The sequence below is a fragment of the Crocuta crocuta genome, unplaced genomic scaffold (assembly GCF_008692635.1).
Source record: "Crocuta crocuta isolate KB4526 unplaced genomic scaffold, BGI_CrCroc_1.0 scaffold155, whole genome shotgun sequence".
NCBI lineage: Eukaryota > Metazoa > Chordata > Mammalia > Carnivora > Hyaenidae > Crocuta > Crocuta crocuta.
Genome location: NW_027530365.1, coordinates 395339 through 416318, shown reverse-complemented (window position 1 = coordinate 416318; position 20980 = coordinate 395339).

The window sequence follows — 20980 nt, the reverse complement described above, 5'->3', positions numbered from 1 at the left end:
GCTGTTGAGAGATTGATAGTGAGAGAGAGAATGCCTAGAGCATCAAAAGTATTCAAACCCAGGTGCTGGCTCTTTCAGTCACCATTTCTCCTGCACTTAACTTCCACCTTTCAAATAATGTAGGTATCTATCTCCAGGATATTCCCAAACATCCTCAAATATTTCCTTCTAAATATTCTCAAATATTCCTTCTGAATTCTCTTCTTTGAAAGTGAAAAGCAAAGACGTTTTACTCTGACAGGCAGTGCCTCCAGGTTTCTGATGAAAGTACCAAGGACAGCCTTGAACAATGAACTCTGGGCAGTACCCTCCTGTCACCATCCTGAACCCCTCCTCCTACTGCGAAGAGAAAAGAAAGCACCAGGGTGGGGTGGGCTGGGAGTTTCCCCTAGATATTCAAAGTTTAAAACACACGTTCTATAAAAATAGCTGAGGGTTTACATGCAGATATAATTAGTTTTGAAAGCACATGTGAATACCATACAATATGTGTGGAGGAGGTAGCTGGAAAGAGCAGAAAACCAAATGATACCTACAGTATGGTGTCAACTGTACTGTCATGGATAGATGGACAGGGACTAGTCATAACCCTAAAAACACAGAAAAGTTTGATTTGTACAAATGGTGAGCCCACACACATTTTTTCCTTGTGTTTTGAGTTCAGTTTCTGTTACAATATTTGTGCAATAAATAATAATTTCAAAAGGATATTATATACAGAGTGTATAATTACAGGACACAAGTATAAACAAATTACCTTTATAACATGTCGGCCAAGCATTAACCATTTAGAAAATTCCAAGTCAGGATGCCTATCTGGGGTTACCCACTTACCCCTCTCTCCCTCAGAAGGAACTAGGTCCAGTGTAAGGTTCCTTTGATCATATGCACTAAGCGTCCAGGTCCAGATCTTACGGATAGCACACTACCTGTTCCTGGAGCTTAACAAATATTCTAGAATGACAGAATGAGGTCTTCTTCAAGTGTCACTTTCCTCTTCAGAGAAAGAGCAGCAAAATTATGACTACAGTGAATACATACAGGTTGTATTCCTAACAACCCAACACCACAGAGCTAAGTTCTGTTCTGGGGGCGGGGGAGGTGGGGAAGTGAGGAAGAGCAACATTCAGCTAGGAAAGTGCAAAGAGGAGAACACACCGTGAGTCCGATTTACGCTGAGGGCCTCCTATTTATGCTTGTCCAGCAGGACAAAGCCCCTTCTTAGCAGGGCTGACAAGAGATGTAAGATGCACCCTATCTCAAGTACTTGGCGGGCTGGTACAGAGGTCAGGCATGCGCGCACGCGTGCACACACACACACACACACACACACACACAGAGGCTGGGCACAAGGGGCAAAGTTACCTCAGGCCAAATGAGCTGCAGGCCAGCACAGAGGAACACTAGGCTGACACCAGAGTTTTCAGACTCATCAAGGAGTAAGGGGACTTTGAGAAATTAAAATTCTAAGTTACCAGAAGGTCCAAATAATCAATAATAATCACAATTATCGTTAGCATGGTCGAGGGCTTGCCATGCATGGGCCACAGGCCATGTCTCTCTCATGTCTCCCAGGCTCTCACTATTCTAAGAAGCAACGAGAACTTGGGATCTGGGCACCTTTTAGAAAACACCTCTGATCACAGCAGATTCAGAGGGACATGCCCACTAAATGCAGAAATTTCAACATAACCAGGTCATGAGCCTCTGCATTCATTGATTAGGTGTTGTTTATAAAGGGCTGTGAGGCAACAAAAGAAAAAGACGAAATACACAATTGCTGGCATTGGGATTCATGCTAAAATTTAAGTAACATGATGGTCTGATCCACATGCTGCGAATAAAAATGATGCAAAATTGGTGTCTGTTTACTAAAAACAAACAAAAAAGGTATAAAAATACGTAATAAATCTTGAACACACTTTCTTCTCTATTGCCCTCACCACATTCCCAAATCCTACTCATCCTCCCAAGCTCAGCTCAGATACATCTCCAACCATCAAACTCCTGGTCCCTTCGCTGATACTGTCCCTTCATTGCCCTCAAGTTCACACAGGAGTTTATATGAACCTGGCCAGTTGTAATAATAAGAGCTTCCATTTATCAAGGGCCTACTCTGTGCCAGGCCCTTTTCTCAACTTTTTCAAATCCTAAAGCAACTCTTCCAGGAATGAGATACATTTTTCACAATTTCAAGATTAAGAAACCAACTTTGAGCAAGATTGGATAACCTGACAGATGCCAAAGGAGCTAATAAGCGGTAGACCCTAAATTTGAACCCAAGTCTATCAGATCTCAAGCCCTTTTGCTCTGCATTCTGCCATGCCCCATGGGCCAGCCACTCTCTGCCTCATATTCATCTCTCGTACCAGGTGACAAGATCCTTGAGGGCCAAACCCGCGTCTGAGTCATCACACGTTCATTTACGAGCTGTCTTAAGCAAGCCCTGAAGTATATGGTGAACAGAACACAGAGTAGATATTTAATAAATACTTGTTGGATGGATGATAAAATGACAGAAAACCCACGGGAACAGGTAGAAAGGACAAGTGTCATAATGTTGGCAACAAAAGATAGCTCTACTATTTCCCTGGGCTTTTAATTACATAATGTCCTCCTTTTCACTCGGTCCCAGCTGATTCACCCTGACGTGCCACAGCTACTTTTTATTAGCAGCCTCACCTCAGCCCCACCTGGGGCCTCCTGTGTGGTGCCAAACCATGAGGCCCTCCAGGCAATGAGAGCAGCAGCTTGTATTTCTAAAGAGAACTAACTACATTACCATTCTCTGCAGGAACCTTCACTCCACCAGCTCCAATAGCCCCCAATAGCCCCCAACAGCCCCAAATGGGGAAAAGATGGGCAGCTCAAGGATGGGGGAATATTTGGCCCCTGCCCACCATTACATGGTCCAACAGTAACCTATGAATCTTAATCTAGATTTATTTTTTCTTTTAAAGCATAAAGGACAAGTGGTCAGGAGCAGGCTCATAAATCTGTTCTGACTTTTATTAGATGGGGAATATTTTCATCTGAGAGGTCAGCATAACTTGGAGGAAAAGACAAAAAGTTCTCTGAATGTGAACACCACATTACCGCTGACATAACACAGGACTGCTGTCTACTGACAAGTGAACTGCTTGCAATCGTGTGCAGTTAGAACTCATTCAACGTCATCAGAGTAGGTTAATTTTTCCCATTCCATCTTACCGGTTACACATTTCACATCTCATACAGATTCTACGGGGAAAGGAACATGATTGGGACTATTAACTAAGGCAACTGAATCCTTAATGATGAAAGAACACCAGACTCCCTATATAAACCATCTCACAGAAGGATCAAAGCATAGATTGGGAGCTGAAGAAGTGGCTAAACACGTAAGAGGAAGTCCAGTAAACCAATGCTAATGTTTTATTTTGTGAAACCACCTGACGTCACGTTCAGGTTTTATAAAAATGTCTTATCCATTCCTTCATTTTTAAAAAGCATTACTTGTGTGCCTAATATGGTGCTATGAACTAGGAACACTGTAATGAATAAGGCTTTGTCTCTGTTTTCCATAAGTTCACCATTTAGCAGGAGTGAAGCGATCTCGAAGTTCCCACACAGTCTAAGTGCGGGAGCAGAACAGCATGCCAGCTACAACGTGCCATTCAACTGCATAACTGGCCATACAACCTGGTGTAACTAACATTAATTAAAATAATGGTTTTCACTATGCATACCCAATGACTTCACCTATGTTATCTGATTTCTTCATCCTCAATTACCCCATCATAAGAAAATATTCTTCTTGGGGAAAAAAAAAAACCAACCCTGAACTATCAAATCCATTCCTTTCAAGTCTATATAAAAGAACACCTGGAATTTCACAGAAAATAAATTTCAGTCCAGAAAGGAAACGGTTTATGACAAACTCAGATATTTCATGAGATAAACCATAGCTTCTCCACAAAGGTTTCTTAATAAAAGAGCTTCCAGCCACTGCACAGGCCTAGTCTCAAAGAGTAGGCTCCACAACACTAGCTAATGAAAAGATACTTTCTGATTTGGGAAAACTCAAAGGAAATCGTTGGAAAACAAAAACTAAAAACAAAAATGGAGGTCTCTAGCACTTCGAGGGGAGGGCAGGCTGCCCTATCCTAACTTTGACTGACGGAAGGAAACCCATGCAGTTCTCATCCATACTCGATTCAGGAAACGTAGAGCTCTTGTTTTCAAAGAAACCACTTATTCAAGATGATCAAGTGGAAGTAACATTCTAAGTCATTTGGGGACATGTCGTAGACACCTTGGTGGGTTCTGCACTGAACAGCCACATTCTCCTCGCCCATATTTCTTCGTGTTTGATACTTGGATTACCCCAGCAGGAAACGAGCAGTCTTTGAATGGAGGGTTTTGTTCAGAATTCTAATAGCTTCCAGCATTTGCCCCAGACCACAAGAGGTACACCAAATTTACTTAGACATTCAGGCCAGACGTGAAGAATTTCTCTGTCAGATCTAGTAAGCTCCACCAACTTAACATTTTGGCTTCTCATGGGCAAAGAGAAGACAGCCAAACAGCGCCAGTGCCGGGGGGCGATCTGGTGACATGTGGCAGTTCTTGGAAGAAAATTAATGAACGCAACCAGTGACCTTTCTGCCCCTCTCTCCTCTCCTCTCCTCATTCAAGGGAGAGAAGCAAAATTTCAGCAATCAGGGGGACTAGGCAACTGCTGCTCCTTAAAACAGCTTCAAGGTTGTTGGGGGATTTTTCCCACCAGACTTGCCACATTTCATTGTTTGCTTTCAAGATCACCTCACTATGAAGTTTGTTGACTTGGAGGTAGAGCCATCATTTGTTCCATTCAGCAATTTCATCCTTGTTAATCTAATAAATAAAAAGGTACCACTAGTCTGAGTCAGTCACAAAAGCTAACTACGTACAGTCAAATCCAATAAAATATTTATTTGGTGCCTATTCATGTCCCAGGCACTGTACTAGGCATATTACACATATTAATTTAATGCTGCTGCTGATATTATGTTATATGTATAATATGTTATTATAATGACAACAATAGTGATAAAAAGCAATCAATCAACAACAATCATTTAGCAAGTGCTTACTGTGGGAGAAGCCTATGGTAAATGTATAAACATGCCTGGTATCACTCCTCACAACTTTTTGGGCAACATGTAATTATTATTTTCCCCTTTTATAGATGAGGAAAAGAGGATTCCAAGAGATTAAGTAAACTTGCCCAAAGTCACACAGCTTATAAATGACAGAGCTTGGGATCAGAACCCAAGCCTGTCTGCAGAGGCAATGCCTTCACATCCTTAAAGGAGGTCACACTAAAATAACATTAGAAGTTTGCCATAACGAATAAAGATAAAATAGATGGTAAAGTTTTCCAGAGTACAGTGCAACGGGCCAGTTATATTACTCATCTGAACCAAAAGCATAACAAAACTACTTTGTAGTAGAATTTTGTCATCTCTCTACTATCCAGACCAGCATAATGTGTGTGTGTCATCCATTTTCACCCCTAAAAAGGTCTAGAGTAATCACCTATAAACAGACTAGGAAAGAAGAGGTAATATAAAATAACACAGCTATCAAAATGATAACATCCCTGAAACTTTTTCCCTAGCAGATATACTCAATTTCTGCGAACAGAAGCTAAATTGTCTATTGATGTGTATGTGTGTGTGTGTGTGTGTGTGTGTGTGTGTATTTCCTGTTGAATTTTCTAGTTGTACCACTTCATTCTTATGTTGGTATACAGCAAAACATTCTTACATGGCTTTGAAAGGACTTACCTTAACAACTATAACAACAACAAAAATCATAAAAGTTAACTGAGAAAGTGAACTCATGGGCTAGATGAGAAGTAAAAAGCTTACGAACATTTGATTTCTGAACAAAACCTATAAAGAAGAGGTAAAACAAAACAAAACAAAAAACCCTCAAACCCTTGAGGTTCCAAAATTGTAAGGGAAAAAATGAAAATGCTAGAAGGCTTCAAGGAGAGAAAAAGGCATTGTCCTATTGTACCAAAGCGACAAAGCTCTGAGCAGAGGAGGATGTGTGGAAAGTCTGGTTCTTCTAGGTTTCCACAGCCACTCAATTGTTCAAGGGGTGGTTATGCCCACGCTTCCAGAATATTAACACAGATTTAGGGATGACGAGGACCTGCACAGCTAGAATTAGAGCAGTGGCGGGAGAGGGGGCCCACTCTGATAACAGGCAGGAAACCATCAAGCAGCCTACCCCCACTCGCACCAACACACATGGATGTATAAATGCAATTTGCACATGATTTCCAAGGGTGCATGAGTCACCTGAGACATGAAATCCAGACTGAGAACACTTGCACACAGTAAGAACCCTCACGCTTGAGGATCTGGCCAAGTTCAGAGCTGCAAGTAAGATGATTCAGCTGCTTTCTTATTTTGTGGCCTTGTAACAAGCGAGTCTCTCCAGTTTCTCAGACATGCACTGAGAGCAGCTTTCATTAGGCGGTAGTCCAGCCGTAAGGGGTCCAGCTGCAGCAGTTTCCAACTCTGCCACTGTCTCTTACAGCTGTGTAATGTGAAACAAGTTTTACGTACTGTTATGTACCTCCATTTCCTTACCCCAGGACCGAGGCTGAGGTACTTCAAAATGCTATAAAGATTCAATGAGTCTTGGGGTGCCTGGGTGGCACAGTCGGTTAGGCCTCCAACTTCAGCTCAGATCATGATCTCACAGTTTGTGGGTTCGAGCCCTCTGTCGGGCTCTGTGCTGACAGCTGGCTCAGAGCCTGTAGTCTGCTTCCGATTCTGTTTCTCCCTCTCTCCCTCTCTGACCCTCCCCTGCTCATGCTGCCTTTCTCTCTCTCTCTCTCTCAAAAATAAATTTAAAAAACATTTAAAAAAAAGATTCAATGAATCTTTATATGGATAGCACGTAGAACAATACCTCCCTACCAAGAAGCTAACACTAAATAAATGTTAGCTATTATGATTCTGTGTCCCTTTTTAAGGAAAATGGCCTAATATTAAGAAAGGTTCATATCAGGGGCACGTGGGTGGCTCAGTCGGGTAAGCATCTCACTCTTAGTTTCAGCTCAGGTCAGGATCTCACAACTCTTGAGTTCAAGCCCTGCATCACGCTCTGCACTGACAGTGTGGAGCCTGCTTGGGATTCTCTTCCCCCCCCCCCCCCCCCCNCCCCTCCCACATGTTCTCTCTCTCTGTCTCAAAATAAATAAATAAAAGTTAAAGAAAAAGAAAGGTTCCTATCAGAAAAGCACTACAGAACTGCAGAGACTAGTAATTATTGCTGGCATTGATTTTTATGGTCCCTATTAAATCATCATCAGATGCCCATTTTTGCTATCATTGTAAAGTTGACTGGTTAATTACGAAGTATCACCAACTATGTTTCCATACAGTCGTAATGTCAGGTATTAGAGAATGCAATCAGCCAGTGAAATTTATCACAAATAATAATTAAGAAGAACAGGCCATCAGTTTGTAAAGGCCTGACCAGCACACAGTTTTGGAGTCTCACAGACCCACAGATGGGACAAATCAGAAGAAACCTCAGTAATGGTGACCATTCTGCACATCTAGTCCAGTGCTCTCACTGGGCAGCTGGGGAACCTAAGCCCAGAGATGTGAGTGACTTGCCCAGATAGACCCTGTAAGTAAGCAGCAGAGACAAGAACTCAGATTCTTAGATGTCTGCCTCCTTGTCTGTCTGCCTCCTTGTCTGTCTACTTCCACTAGAAGAATCTAGTCATCTATGTCTTCCTACCTTCCTACCAGTCCGGCACATGGACACACAGATGGCAACAATAAAGAAGGTTTGAAATGAACCAAAGTGATGCAGTGTTGTTTGCTTCTTCTGAGGTATTCTTTTAACCTCCAAAAGGAGACTGTTATATCTCATTCACCGAAAACATGAAGCAAGTGATAAACTAAAGCAGACATCAAGCCTGAGCATTCTGCTGGTCTGTGAGTCAGGAGACCCAAGCTCTGACCTGCTTCTACCCTAACTTGCTCTGTGACATGGAACAGCATTTAACTTTTTTTTATAAACATTTTTTTAAGTTATTTATTTTTGAGAGAGAGACAGAGCACGAGTTGGGAATGGGCAGAGACAGAGGGAGACAAAATCTGAAGCAGGCTCCAGGCTCCGAGCTGTCAGCACAGAGCCTGACACGGGGCTCGAACTCACAAACTGTGGTGAGATCATGACCTGAGCTGCAGTCGGACGCTTAACCGAGTGAGCCACCCAGACATCCCCGCATTTAACTTTTCTAAAAGAAGATGATGAGACAAAATGCTACCCTCAATAGAGCTAAAAGGAGTAAAATTTTATCAGGTCACAACATAGAATTAAATAATGCAAGCTATAGTTAATTATCTGGTGCTTTACCTTTATATCACACTTGAGAATTCTTAAAAGGCTTCTTTGTACATTATCACTTAATCCTCATGTTAACCTCAAAGTAGGTCAGGAAACATAGCCCCATTTTATAGACAATGACACCAAAGCAAAGAGGGGCCACATGTTTATATCAGTGTTAAATGACAAGTGTCACCCACACCAAAGGGCAGAATTCACACTAAGAAAGAAAAAGAGATGTCCAACGACAGATGAAGGGCCCAAGAAGAGGCAGCATGCAGCTTCAAGCTGGAACAAATAAGAAGCCATGGAGCCTGGACATCATGCCCTAACTACCAGCTTTCTTTATTCAAAATTCTGCTTTCAAAGATATGCCTCTTCCACGGCCACAGGAAGATCAGATAGCTTATGGAAGACATAAAGTCAACACATTTGGCAGATGGATCAGATAACAGAGGGGGAAGAAAGCCTCTTAAAATGTATCCTGCCTATAATAAAGTAAAATGTATTTCTCAGCATTTCATTGAAACTTCACAGGAAGAAAGATCCTGAAATGCAAAAAGTGATAACAAGCAGAAACTATGTGATACCTGTTGTGTATTATTTAAGCTGAATTAAAATATCAGTAATATTCACTTTTGTTACAGAATATGCCATTTTATATTTTAATGTTTATTTAATTATTTAGAGAGAGAGAGAGATCAGAGGAGGAGCAGAGACAGAGGGAGAGAGAAAATCCCAAGCAGGCTCCATGCTCAGCACGGAGTCCAATGAGGGGGGGGGGGGGGGGGCTTGATCTCACAACTGTGAGATCATGACCTGAACTGAGATCAAAAGTCAGACACTCAACTGACTGAGCCACCTAGGCACCCCTAGAATGTGCCATTTTAAAATTTTATTTACTTCAGCAACTACATAAAATCAACATTGGACTTGTCAGGAAGGGCTACTCCACCCCCCAAAGCCCTATATTGCCGCAGAAAGCCCAATACCAACCTCCTGGCTAGTTGGAGGGGACATTTGTCTTTCCAGATTTCCCAAAAAACTTCTGAACATGTTCTCAACATCCTGGTAGTTTCCCACTTCATCGATGAGGGCCATCATCTCTAAGTAGAATCCAAAAACACTACATTTCCCAGGTTTCCTATAGCAAGGCAATCATAAGCCCCTCTGCAAAACACATGTGTTGAAAAAAGGAGTCAAGGGAAGCGGAAACCACTCTCTGGGACACAGTCTTCCAGCAAGCCTAATGGTTGAAGGGGACTCTAGGGAGTTTCTGATATCTTCCTGTTGCCAGCAATGTGCTGGACACAGAGGCAGCAGCAATTTCTCCAGAGCTGTCTCACAGTGTAATAAGTGGGCACTGCTACAGAATGTCCTTGGCTATGTAGCATCCAACCCTGGTTTTCTGGCCCTCCTGAAGATTCCTATCCCACACAGGCTGGGACAGAACAATAGCCAAAGGAGAAAGAAAGATCCAAACTCCAAAAGAAGAAAGAGCATTTGACTGTTAGTAAAATGAAAACTGTTACCCTCCATTTGCATAAGCAGTATTTAATTGTTCCTCCCACGAACTCAAGAGAGCCATAAAGATAAAAGTTCTGGCAGCCACTTCTCAGTGTGCAGCTTTGTATCATGACAAGCTTTAATAATATCCTTGTTCTGCTGGTGAAACACTGGGGGATGTGGCGGGGAAAGACAGAAGCTCCTGGTCTGGGCAGTCCCAGATCCCTCTGGGAAAGCTGTGTTCTTCCCCAGAGTTGAGTTCCTTTCCGGAGAGAGAAAAGCTTTTATTTTCTGGTACAGCCATTTTCAAGAGAACCTAACCTAATTCATTCAAAACTTCATCAGGCAAAACAGGATCCTTTGGCTGTGACCAACTTTGTGTCAGGTAAGGGAAGGGCTGGCAGAAGGACAAATTATTTTTTTAAACTTTTAAAGGCTGCACACCCTCCTATCTGTTTGTCATTATTGTAAGGGGTGGCCACAGAACTGAGTAATTTATCATCGCTATTGCTTTTGCTCAGAATACTATCTGCTGGCCAGAATATTTTCAAGTGTTGTCAACTACCAGACTGTTTTTTCAGTTCTTTTTAATTTCCTTCCAGCTTTCCCATGTAGAATCTCATTAACTGGTTTGCTTCTGTGGCTACTTTTTTATATTGTTACTTCCCCCATTTTAAGATATTCTATTAAGCATTTCCCTTTAGAGACACAGAGTTACCCACCTTCCCACACACAAAATCCAGAACCAATGAAATCCAATGAAGTTTTATTGAACAGCTACAATGTGTATTACTCAGTGTCAGACAGTATGATGAAGAAAGGTGTGAGTCTTAGAATAATAGTAATAAATAATAATAGCTGTTTACTCTGGCCTCGTGTGCCAGGGATCTTAACATATTTAGACATGTGACATAGCGTGATACTACCTGATGAGGAGAAATGTGGCTTCTGCTCTCTGACAGGCAGAGACAGAAGACAGCAGGGTTCAGCTTAAAGCTCTACCATTAGGCCATTTTTTTCAACCTTCTGTGCCCCAGGTTCTTCATCTATAAAATAAAGATATTAACAGGATGTACCTTATCGGGTTGTTTTGAGGAGTCCATAAAATCACAAGTGTAAAGCACTTAGCCCAGGACCTAGTTCATAATGACATATGGCAACTGCTCTATTATCCCCATTTGAAGAGATGGGGACTGAAGTTCAGAGCTAGCATATGAAGCAGCTGGGATTTAAATCCACATCCACCCAACATGAAGCCTTTGCTCTTCCCACTGTCTCCTACTGACCGGGACATTGAAGGAGGGCACATCAGAAGCCTAGAATGTAGCAACAGGGAGAGCCTTGAAGAGACGATGCAACCCCTCCCACCGCATCTCTGTCCAGTGAAGTGACAGGTCATTACCCCTACTGCTTGTTTGCAAGCTCTAAGTCCTACATGTTTCTGGATCCCCAGACCTGGAGCAGCACCTGCAGAGGGGACATTTGTTCATGAATGAAGGACTGGGGTGATTTAAATAAAGGAATAAAAATAACTAAGCACTCTAAGGACTAAGCAAGAAATATGTGCTGGGCACCATTCTAAGAAATCAACATGTGCTAACATTGGATTATATATTTGAAACTTAACTTAAAAATTCAATAGGCTTTGTAGAATGACTCAAGGCATCAAGGGGGAGGGAGTAGCATTACTTCATTAAAGAGTAGCTTTATTTTTTTAATGTTTATTTATTTTTGAGAGAGAGAGAGCACACAGCAGGGTGGGGCAGAGACAGAGAGTAATAGAGGATCTGAAGCAGTCTCTGTGCTGACAGCAGAAAACCCAGTGGAGGCTTGAACTCATGATGAACCATAAGATCATGACCTGAGCTGACGTTGGATGCTCAACCGACTCAGCCACCCAGGTGCCCCTAAAGTAGACTTTAAAGAACTGAAGGGATTCTACAGAATTTGTACAGGCAGTGGAGTGCATCCAGACACAGGGAGCCACATGGGCAACAGTCAAGAGGCATGAGGAATGAGCCCACTGTCATCAATGACCGGAGGAGAAGAACAAGGCCAGGTCAGAGGGTGTCTATGCAGGAATTGAAAGAAATGTGATTAGACATCTAGAGTAAGGGCCAGTATGAGTAGGACCTCAAGCACCAAGATGGGTGACTGGCTCTGACTCCATGGAAATGGGAGAAGCTCATAAAGCTGCAAAGCAGCAGCAAGGCACACAGCAGTCTGCTCCAAGTCTTCAGCAGACAAATACCACAGAGAAAAGTGAATTTGAAGTTGGGGAAGGAGACGGAAGTTCCCAAAGATAGATTGGGAGGATCGTCATCCGCATGGAGGCCGCTCTCCAAGGGACACTGACTGGGATAAGGACAAGTGTTCTCTTTGAGACCATGCAACACCAAAACCCACAGCCAGTCAGAAAACAAAGGTCTGAGTATCCTCATGCAACTGTGCTGGCCATGCCCTGCAGAAGGGCACTGATCCCTGGGGGCAAGTGAGGACAAAATTCCAACTAGGGGGGCATCTGGATGGCTCAGTCTGTCAAGTGTCCAACTCTTGATTTCGGCTCAGGTCATGATCTCGCGGTTCATGAGATGAAGCCCTACATTAGACTCTGCACCAATAGCACAGAGCGTGCCTGGGACTCTCTCTCTCTCTCTCTCTCTCTCTCTCTTTCTGACCTTCCCCCACTTGCACGTGATCTCTTTAATTCTCTCACAAAATAAACAAACACTTAAAAGGGGGCACCTTTTCTAATTTGTACAAAGTCACCAAAAGGCTTTTGGCTATCCTAAAAAGTAGAGTTTAATTTCTTATTCAGTTCTCCCATCTCAAATCCCAAGACTACATGCATTTAGACCAGTAACCTAGGGACTCTTACAGTAATGTAAGAGGAATGTAAGAGGAATAATGTAAATATAGTTGATTTATTCACTTATAACACTTGCACATTCATAATTTCTTTATATTGGGCCACACTCATTATAGTGAGTGATAACAGAGTTTACCATCTAATAGACATAATGACAAGTACCACAAACAGTAGGGCAAAAGAGAATAAATATCTTAATGAGCATTCTTGACAACATCAAGAAACTTGCTACCTAGGTCACAGTCAGGGCAGCTGTACCAGACCAGCAAAGAAAAAAGTTCAATACCCTCATCTAAACAAGACAAAAGGAAAAACAACACTATCATCAGATTTAAATACAAAGTACACTTGAAAGTTAAACTCAACTAGTAGTTTTGGAGGCAACACAGTTTACTCTTAAAAGCAAAAGTTCAGATTTTTAGAACTTGCAAGGTCTAATCTTGGTTTAGCCACACAATCACTGTGCCATTCTAGGAAAATATGCAAAATATACCCAGTCTTCATCTGTGCATCAGGGAGAGGTTTAATCAATAACTGAGAGGTAGAATGAGAAATCTACACTAGCTAATGCAGACTGTTCCTGTAAATTAAAGCCACCCCCCGACTTGGCTGTGGATTAGAAGGAGGAAGGACAAAAGTAGCTTTAAACAATCTGATAACCAGGCAAAGCAGTAAAAACAAAGAAAAGCAGAAGACTGTACTTTAAGTCAAGAAAACACCATTTCAGGAAAATAAACATGTGGCCTAAAAGTAAAGGGATGCACATTAAACCTTCAAGGAAAAGCTGATAAGAGATACAGAGAGAATAACTATGTGTCTATATATTGGTAGCCAGTCAATACAGTTCAACGTTAGAGGCAGAGAACTACCTCTTAGGTCGCTGGGGGGCGGGAGGTGGGGGGTGGGAGGAGGCTCTATGTCCCTGGAACTATGAGAGGCAGCTTACAATTATTATTTCATTTAATCCTCACAGCAACCTGCCAAGTTAAATCTCACTATCCCTACTATACAGAAAACTGTGTTCTAGAACACAGCCTCAATCTACTCCCATCATGCCAACTGTACAATGGGGATGGCAATGCGGAGAGAACTCCTGAGGCACCTCCTGTAACCAAGAGCTGCTTAGGAAACAGTACAAGATAGTCTTAAGAGGCTTACCAAATATGGTTCATTCTACCAACTCTAACAGACCCAAATATAGTATGGACTTGCACTTGACCATGGCCCTGGTGGCACATATCCACTATCAATTGTCTCCAGTTGATAAGAATGCAGAGAGTCACAGCTATTTGCAGACCAGCTGAAGTTTATTCAGATAACAGATATCCAAGTACATCCAACATGGAAAAGCCACTTGAGATAAGAATACCACCTCAACAAATTTCAGACTTGGGGTACATCCCACCGGAGGCTCAACCAGAATGTGGGTTACCTAAAATTAAGTCTTCATTCCGCTTGTCTAGAATATGGTTATTCTATTCTTAGTTCCTTTACTTTTATATTTTATTTAAGAATTAATTAATTATTAACGCCTTCTAATGAAAGGCTACAAGAAAACAAACAGATAAAAACCAGGTCTAAGCCATCAAAAATAACTATTATCCAAAAACTTAAGGGACTTAAACTGTACATATAAAAAAATAGTCTATTTTCTGTTTGTTTTTTTTTTTTAAAAGCTTCTGAAAGTTGTTCATAAACTGATACTTTGAAAATTGAATTCTAGGAGCGCCTGGGTGGCTCAGTCAGTTGAGCATCTGACTTTGGCTCAGGTCATGATCTCACGGCTAGTGGTTCAAGCCCTGTATTGGGCTCTGTGCTGACAGCCAGCTCAGAGCTTGGAGCCTGTTTCAGATTCTGTATCTCTCTCTCTCTCTGACCCTCCCCTGCTCTCTCTCTCTCTCTCTCTCAGAAATAATAAAAACATTAAAAAAATAATTAAACTAAATAAAAATTTAAAAAAAAAAATTAAATCCTATTTGTTCATTCATTCATTCCACAAATGCTTATTCCACAAAAACCAGAGATAAAAGACATTCCCTCCCCTCAATGAAATAACATCTATTGGAGAAAGAAATAAAAAAAACATCATAATAATGCAGGGAGGTGAGTGCTATGCTGGTGAGCACAGGTATGATGGAGACACAGAGGAAGGGCTCCTCACCCAGTCTCATGGAGGCAGGGATGGTGAGGTTTGGAAATTGCAAATGGAGGATAAGTCCAGGTAGAAAGAACAAAATGGGTCACTTACACTTTTATCCACAGTGGGGTAAGAGGGACAGTTGTCAAGATCTGGACAACAGGCAGCAAAGGGCAGGGATCTCTCAGAGAAAAGGAACAAGCGAAATGAGTCCTATATACCCCCACTTACTGCCTGAGAGGGTCTCCAGGGAGAGGTATGTGGGGGCAGGGAGAAGTCAAGTGGACATCCTGGGTTGAGTAAATGGAGCTAACAGACAAGGGAGACCAAGGCAACTAGAATCTGTCCCGTGGACAGAGCCAACTCTTCCAAGAGATTATGTAGATTTAAGAGACCTGGATTTTTATGTCTTATCAATAAATAAAAGTATTAATTGGTAAAAAGAAAAGAGGACCGGAGAGGGAAGACCTATACAGAGACTCAAACGAAGTTCTCCTCAATCTTCAGTGGAATACTGCTCAGGGCATGCTTGTCAGGCTACTACCCAAGGCTGTGTGAAAAAACAGCTGAAAGAATGGTTCCAACCAGAAAATTCCATGATTCCCCAAACATTGGGTAGGGTACACAGAAGCACCTTGTCTCTGTTGTGAGGAGTGATTAGTCCTCGACTGAATATTGTGCCAGTCCTGTCTCACAAATCTTAAAAGACCCAAAAGAATCAGGTTGCTTCTAAGCAGCTTATCTACATCCCAGAATGAAGAATATTTACAGAAATACAAAAATATCTAGCATCTGACAAGGTAAAATTCACATCTGATATCCAATCAACAATTACTGGGCATGCAAAAGGCAGGAACATAGGACTCTTGAGGAGAGAAAAATCAATCAATCAAAAGGGACAGAACAGACAACAGATGTGAGAATCAGCAGACAAGGACACTGAAACAGTTTTTGTAACTATATTCCACATGTTCAAAAATAAGCAGAGACACTGAAGATATAAAAAAGACCCAAATTAAATTTCTATGTGAAATCTACAATGTATAAAATGAAAACTACTCTGGATTAGATTAACATCAGATTAAATGTTGCAGAAAGTAAAGATCAGCGAACCTGAAAACTCAAAAATCAAAATGATCCAAAATGAAACACAGAAAATACAATTTAAAAGTAGAAAAACTGTAATATTTATTATCAATAATAAACATTAATATCAATAAATTTTAATATTTAATTGAAATGTAATATTTATCTATTTATAGTCTTTATGTGGAAACAAATTATAATAAAAATAAGGTCATAAAATAATTAAAAACCAGAAAATATAAAACAAAAAATTTGTCATGAGGCACTACATAATTAATTACCAACTAGCAACACATAAATCTGTTTAGAGGGAAGGAAAAGATTATTTCAGGCAGGGAGATCAGGTTAAGAATGGTCAATGGGAAACATCTGAAGTGACCGTTCCCTAAGTGAATATTTTCATATAATTTAAAGCATTGTTCATTAGCATATATAGAGAAATGCAACTTTTTTCCTTCCTTGTTCATTCATTCACCATTTATTAAGCAGCATCCACATGCCAGATACTAGCCAAGCACAGGAGTGTTTGTTCCGTCTGCATGCTGATGAGTTTATAATCCAGAGAAGACAAAAGAGAAATGGCTACTGACTACTCTTCAAGATAAACTCGATGGTGTTCAAGTGCTATGAGAAGGGGGCACTTCACTCTGCGGGGGAACGGAAGCAAAGAGAGAAGAAATTCACAAAACAGACAGCTACCCTCCACATCCAGATTGGGCTACCAGAAGGTGCTGCTGGAAGACAAGTGGGAAAGTCCACCAAGTAAAGAAGCAAGAAGCCAAGCAGTTTTTCAGTGGACTGCAATTCACTAATCAACGTGAGGAGGAAGTCGGGAACCTCCTCCTTCCAGGCAATCAGCCATACCTACATGGTGTTAAGATTTAGAGGCCCTGACAGGTTTGTTGGAGAAGTGACTTAAAAGAGATGGGCAGCAGACAGTAATATGTCCTATATTCTTAGCTTCTGTTAATACAAAAATTAAAGCAGGAGAATGGCATGAGATTTGTATCTGTTATTTTCATTGAAGAACAAGGACACTGAGGGGGTCTGTCAGTGGCTCAGTAGGTTGAGCATCAGACTTTTGATATGGGCTCAGGTCACGATCCCAGAGTAGGTGGGATGGAGCCCTGTGTCAGGCTCTGAGCTCAGTGTGGAAACAAGGACACTGTGTTTCCTGAAGCTACCAATCATTAATCACTATGCACTATGAAAATCTAGAAGGAAGTTTCACGATCAGAATCCAACACACATTTTACAGGTGGGAGCACTGAGGCCCAGACTGAATAAGAGGCAAGACTAAAACCACAGAGAAGGTTAGAGACATCACTAGCAAAATTTCATGTCATCCTACTTCTGAGAAGCCGGCGATCTTTACACTAAATCATGTTGCCTTTACTTCTTAGAGTGAACCAATTCATGGTGGGATTTTAATAGAGAATTATACTAACAGAAGAAAAGGTGTATTTGGATGTGGAAACAGAAGCTTTATCATAAGCCTTAATAGTTTTCTAAGAATGAGTGTCTCACCAAGAAAATCTCATACTGGGAAAATTTTTTATTTAAGTTCCATTTATAGTGAAAGACTCCTTAATGTGTCCCGAGGGCACTGTTTAATGTTCAATTTATAGCCTATTTTGCCAGGAAAGAAACAAGGTATAGGAGCAAAGTGTGAACTAACACTCCCATTCTGCTACATGCAAAATCCATGACTTTGATCTCTCAGTTTTCTCATCTGTAAAATGAGGCTAATAATAGTACCTACTTTCTGAATTTTGAGAATTCACGGAGATAACTCGATGCAAAGCACATTGCCAGGCACATCAGAGGGGTTCAAGAAACATCAGAAACAGTTGTTGCTGAAGCTGATGAGCGTGACCATGGAGGTAGAAGGGTCATGACTTTTATTATATTGAGGTTCATCCACACTGGATAGCTTTTTTTCATTCTGGATCTCAAAAGAAAACTCAGGTGCCTATCTGCCAGGCACTGACAATGTTACAATGCTTTATTCTTAGAATTCTCCTCCCTAAAAGTTTGTGTTTTTCCATAAATTCAACCTTACTCAACATTGTCACAATTGTTTACCTTATAATAATAATGATGCTTTTCTAAGTCTGGGAGGCACAAATTTCTTTGCCACTTATGCTATAAACACTGGGTCATAGAGCTTGGTAATAAAACATAAGAGTATCACGCTTTTTCCATCTCTGCAATGTTCTCACATAAAAGCTGGGCTCTATTACAAGTGTCAGCCTGAGTTTCCCATAGTGAAACTATGTGGTAATACTGAACTGTCATGCTACAGATTTGTCCTAAAAGTAGGATGTGAATTCTACCCTCTCCTAGTGAAAATGATCTCGTTCATTTTTTAATTTTTTTCCCTTCCATCAGTACCCAAAGGAACTGGTTTGCATTAGTGGGTAAGTGCCTACAAAGGTTTCTTCCTCTTCTAGACAATTAATTTATATCATGGAAGACAAATATTGGCACATCTGGACAAACTCAGCATGAGTCTAAAAACCATGAAATTTCCCAAGGCATCTGTGAATAAAAACACCTCTCCACATTTTGCAGAAATGACAGACTAAGGCAAGGGGTGGGGGGGAGGGGAAATGGGTTAGAAAATGGGCACAAGAACGCTCTTCAGTGATGTGAAGGGCTGTCAGGTGAAAGAGGGAGCAGGCTTCCGGTGCTGAGTGCCCAGAAGGGCAGAATGAGAACAAATGTGTGAAAAGGTGCAGAGAGACTGCTTTCTGCCCTGTTTAAGGAGGGCTTTCCAGGGCAAGGGTGTGCACACACATGTCCCAGCACAGTGAAGCAGACTGGGGCAAATGCAGGCAGCACCACTGACTGGCCCCTCAGGTGAGGCAAGTTTTTTACCCTATCTCAAACCTCAACTAGCAATCACAACAGTTATTTCTACCTTCCCTGGTTGCCCCAGCATTGCAAGAAAATGCAGATATTTGATGCTTAGTGTAATAAACATTTTGATTATTCCCTATCTTATTGTTGCCTCTGACAAATAGTATGGGTTCGTCAGATGCCTTTGGAATAGGATCATCTGCATGACCTAATGGTTAAAATCTTCCTGGTTGTGCTTTCCACCTCTATCTTGGTCTTAAAACCTACAGACCGGAAGTCGAATTATTCTACACTCAGCTTTGCCACTGCTTTTATGTAAGACGCTACTCTAGTTGTTTTCCATCTTTCCTGGATATTTCCAACAGCAGTACATAAAGAAAGACACTTATCATCTACCAACTTTAACCCCGGAAAGGATTATAAGAATTATCTAAGAAATTATTACAAATCATTTTTCATATACAGGTGTTCCCCCTTTGCCCAACACATGTTTTGTGTAAATCACATTCTTTTTTCCAACAAATGAGCTTATAATTGTTTTCATATGTTTATTATTTTATTCCAAGAATATTACTATATGACCATAGAAGAAAATTCGTAAAACAGAAAAATGGGGCAGTGAGAGGGATTATCACTCACAATAGTGCTGTTCTATCTCCCAAATTGTCTTCATGCAAATGACAATGATTATTTCCTACATAATTTTAATTTCGATCACAATTTTGAAGGTGACTTTTTAGCAAGTTTATCTGCTCTTCACTTAGTGATGGCTCCTAAGTTCCTCTGTTCTCAAGTCAAATTGAGTATCAGTGAGTCTAAACCATTTTAAAGCACCAAGGGACATTACTATGTAGAAACATGGAATTTTGAAACAAACAAAAAAAAAAAATTAGCACTTGAAGAAAGAATGAGTAACGCGAGCCCTCATTTTATGGAGGAGAACACAAAAGTCCAAAGAAAGTCAAGCCAACAAGGTCTCCGCTGGAGCAGAGACCCAGGTCTCGTACAATGACTCTACCATAACTCAGGCCATAGTGACCACCGGATTCTACGAGTTTGCATTTTGCATCTTTATTTTCCTTTGGAAGCTCCCTAAGAATGTGCTCTACGTCCAATGCATACATCACAAGCTAATTAAGGCCAAAGCAGCCTTTGAGGAGGATGACCCTATCCACCCAGAAACTCAAATCTGCCTTAAAAGAGCTAGAACAGCAAGAAGAGAAGAAATCCCGTCTTTTCTCAACATCTTTACTCAACTTTTGGTATATCTTTGTACATCCAAATTATGATAGTGTATACCCATAGAATAAGCAAAAACTAAAACTACTTCTAATACAAAGAGTTGGAAAAGGTAAGAAGCATAAGGGGACCAACCCTACAGTAGACAGGAGCTCTCACTGGGATGGGGCATTTGGAACACAAATCAGCGACCTCGAGGAAGGTCAAAGACACTCATACTTCACTGTACTCCTAAGTACATGGCCTGGAGAAATGTTCCCGCATGTTCACAAAAAGACAGATCAAAATTTTTCACAGCAGCATTGTTTATAATACCAAAAAAATAAAAATAGGAGAATGAATATATTGTTAAATGGTCATATAATAGAATAGTTACTGCACAGCAGTTAAAATAACTTTCTAAATTAGCATGCAGTACCTAAATTAGCAAGGTTAAATATCGAATGCTAAAAGCTGAACAAAAAGAGTAAGCTGTGGGAGATCAGGTACAGTAAGTTACCACCAATATAGTCTAAAAATCGGTAAAACAATACCATGTATCATTTGTGGGTTTATACATACTTAGCAGCAAATGTATAAAAGCACACATGGAAGCGAAAAGACACTAAATTTAGCTGAGAGATGATCTCAAGAAAAGAAACAGGAGTTAGGAAGGGTACATGGAGAACTTCCATTGTATCTATAATATTTTCTTTCTTAAAAAATATCTGAGGCAAATCTGGAAAAAAGTTTGTAACTGAAAAGGAATTTGTCTTCTTTTTTGGTTTTGCTTTTCTTTTTTAAATATTTATTTATGTATGTATGTGGGGTGGGAGAGGGAGAACAGAGAAGGAGGTGGCAGGGTCGGGGGGGGGAAGAAAGAGAGAGAGAGAGAGAGAGAGAGAGGGAGGGAGGGC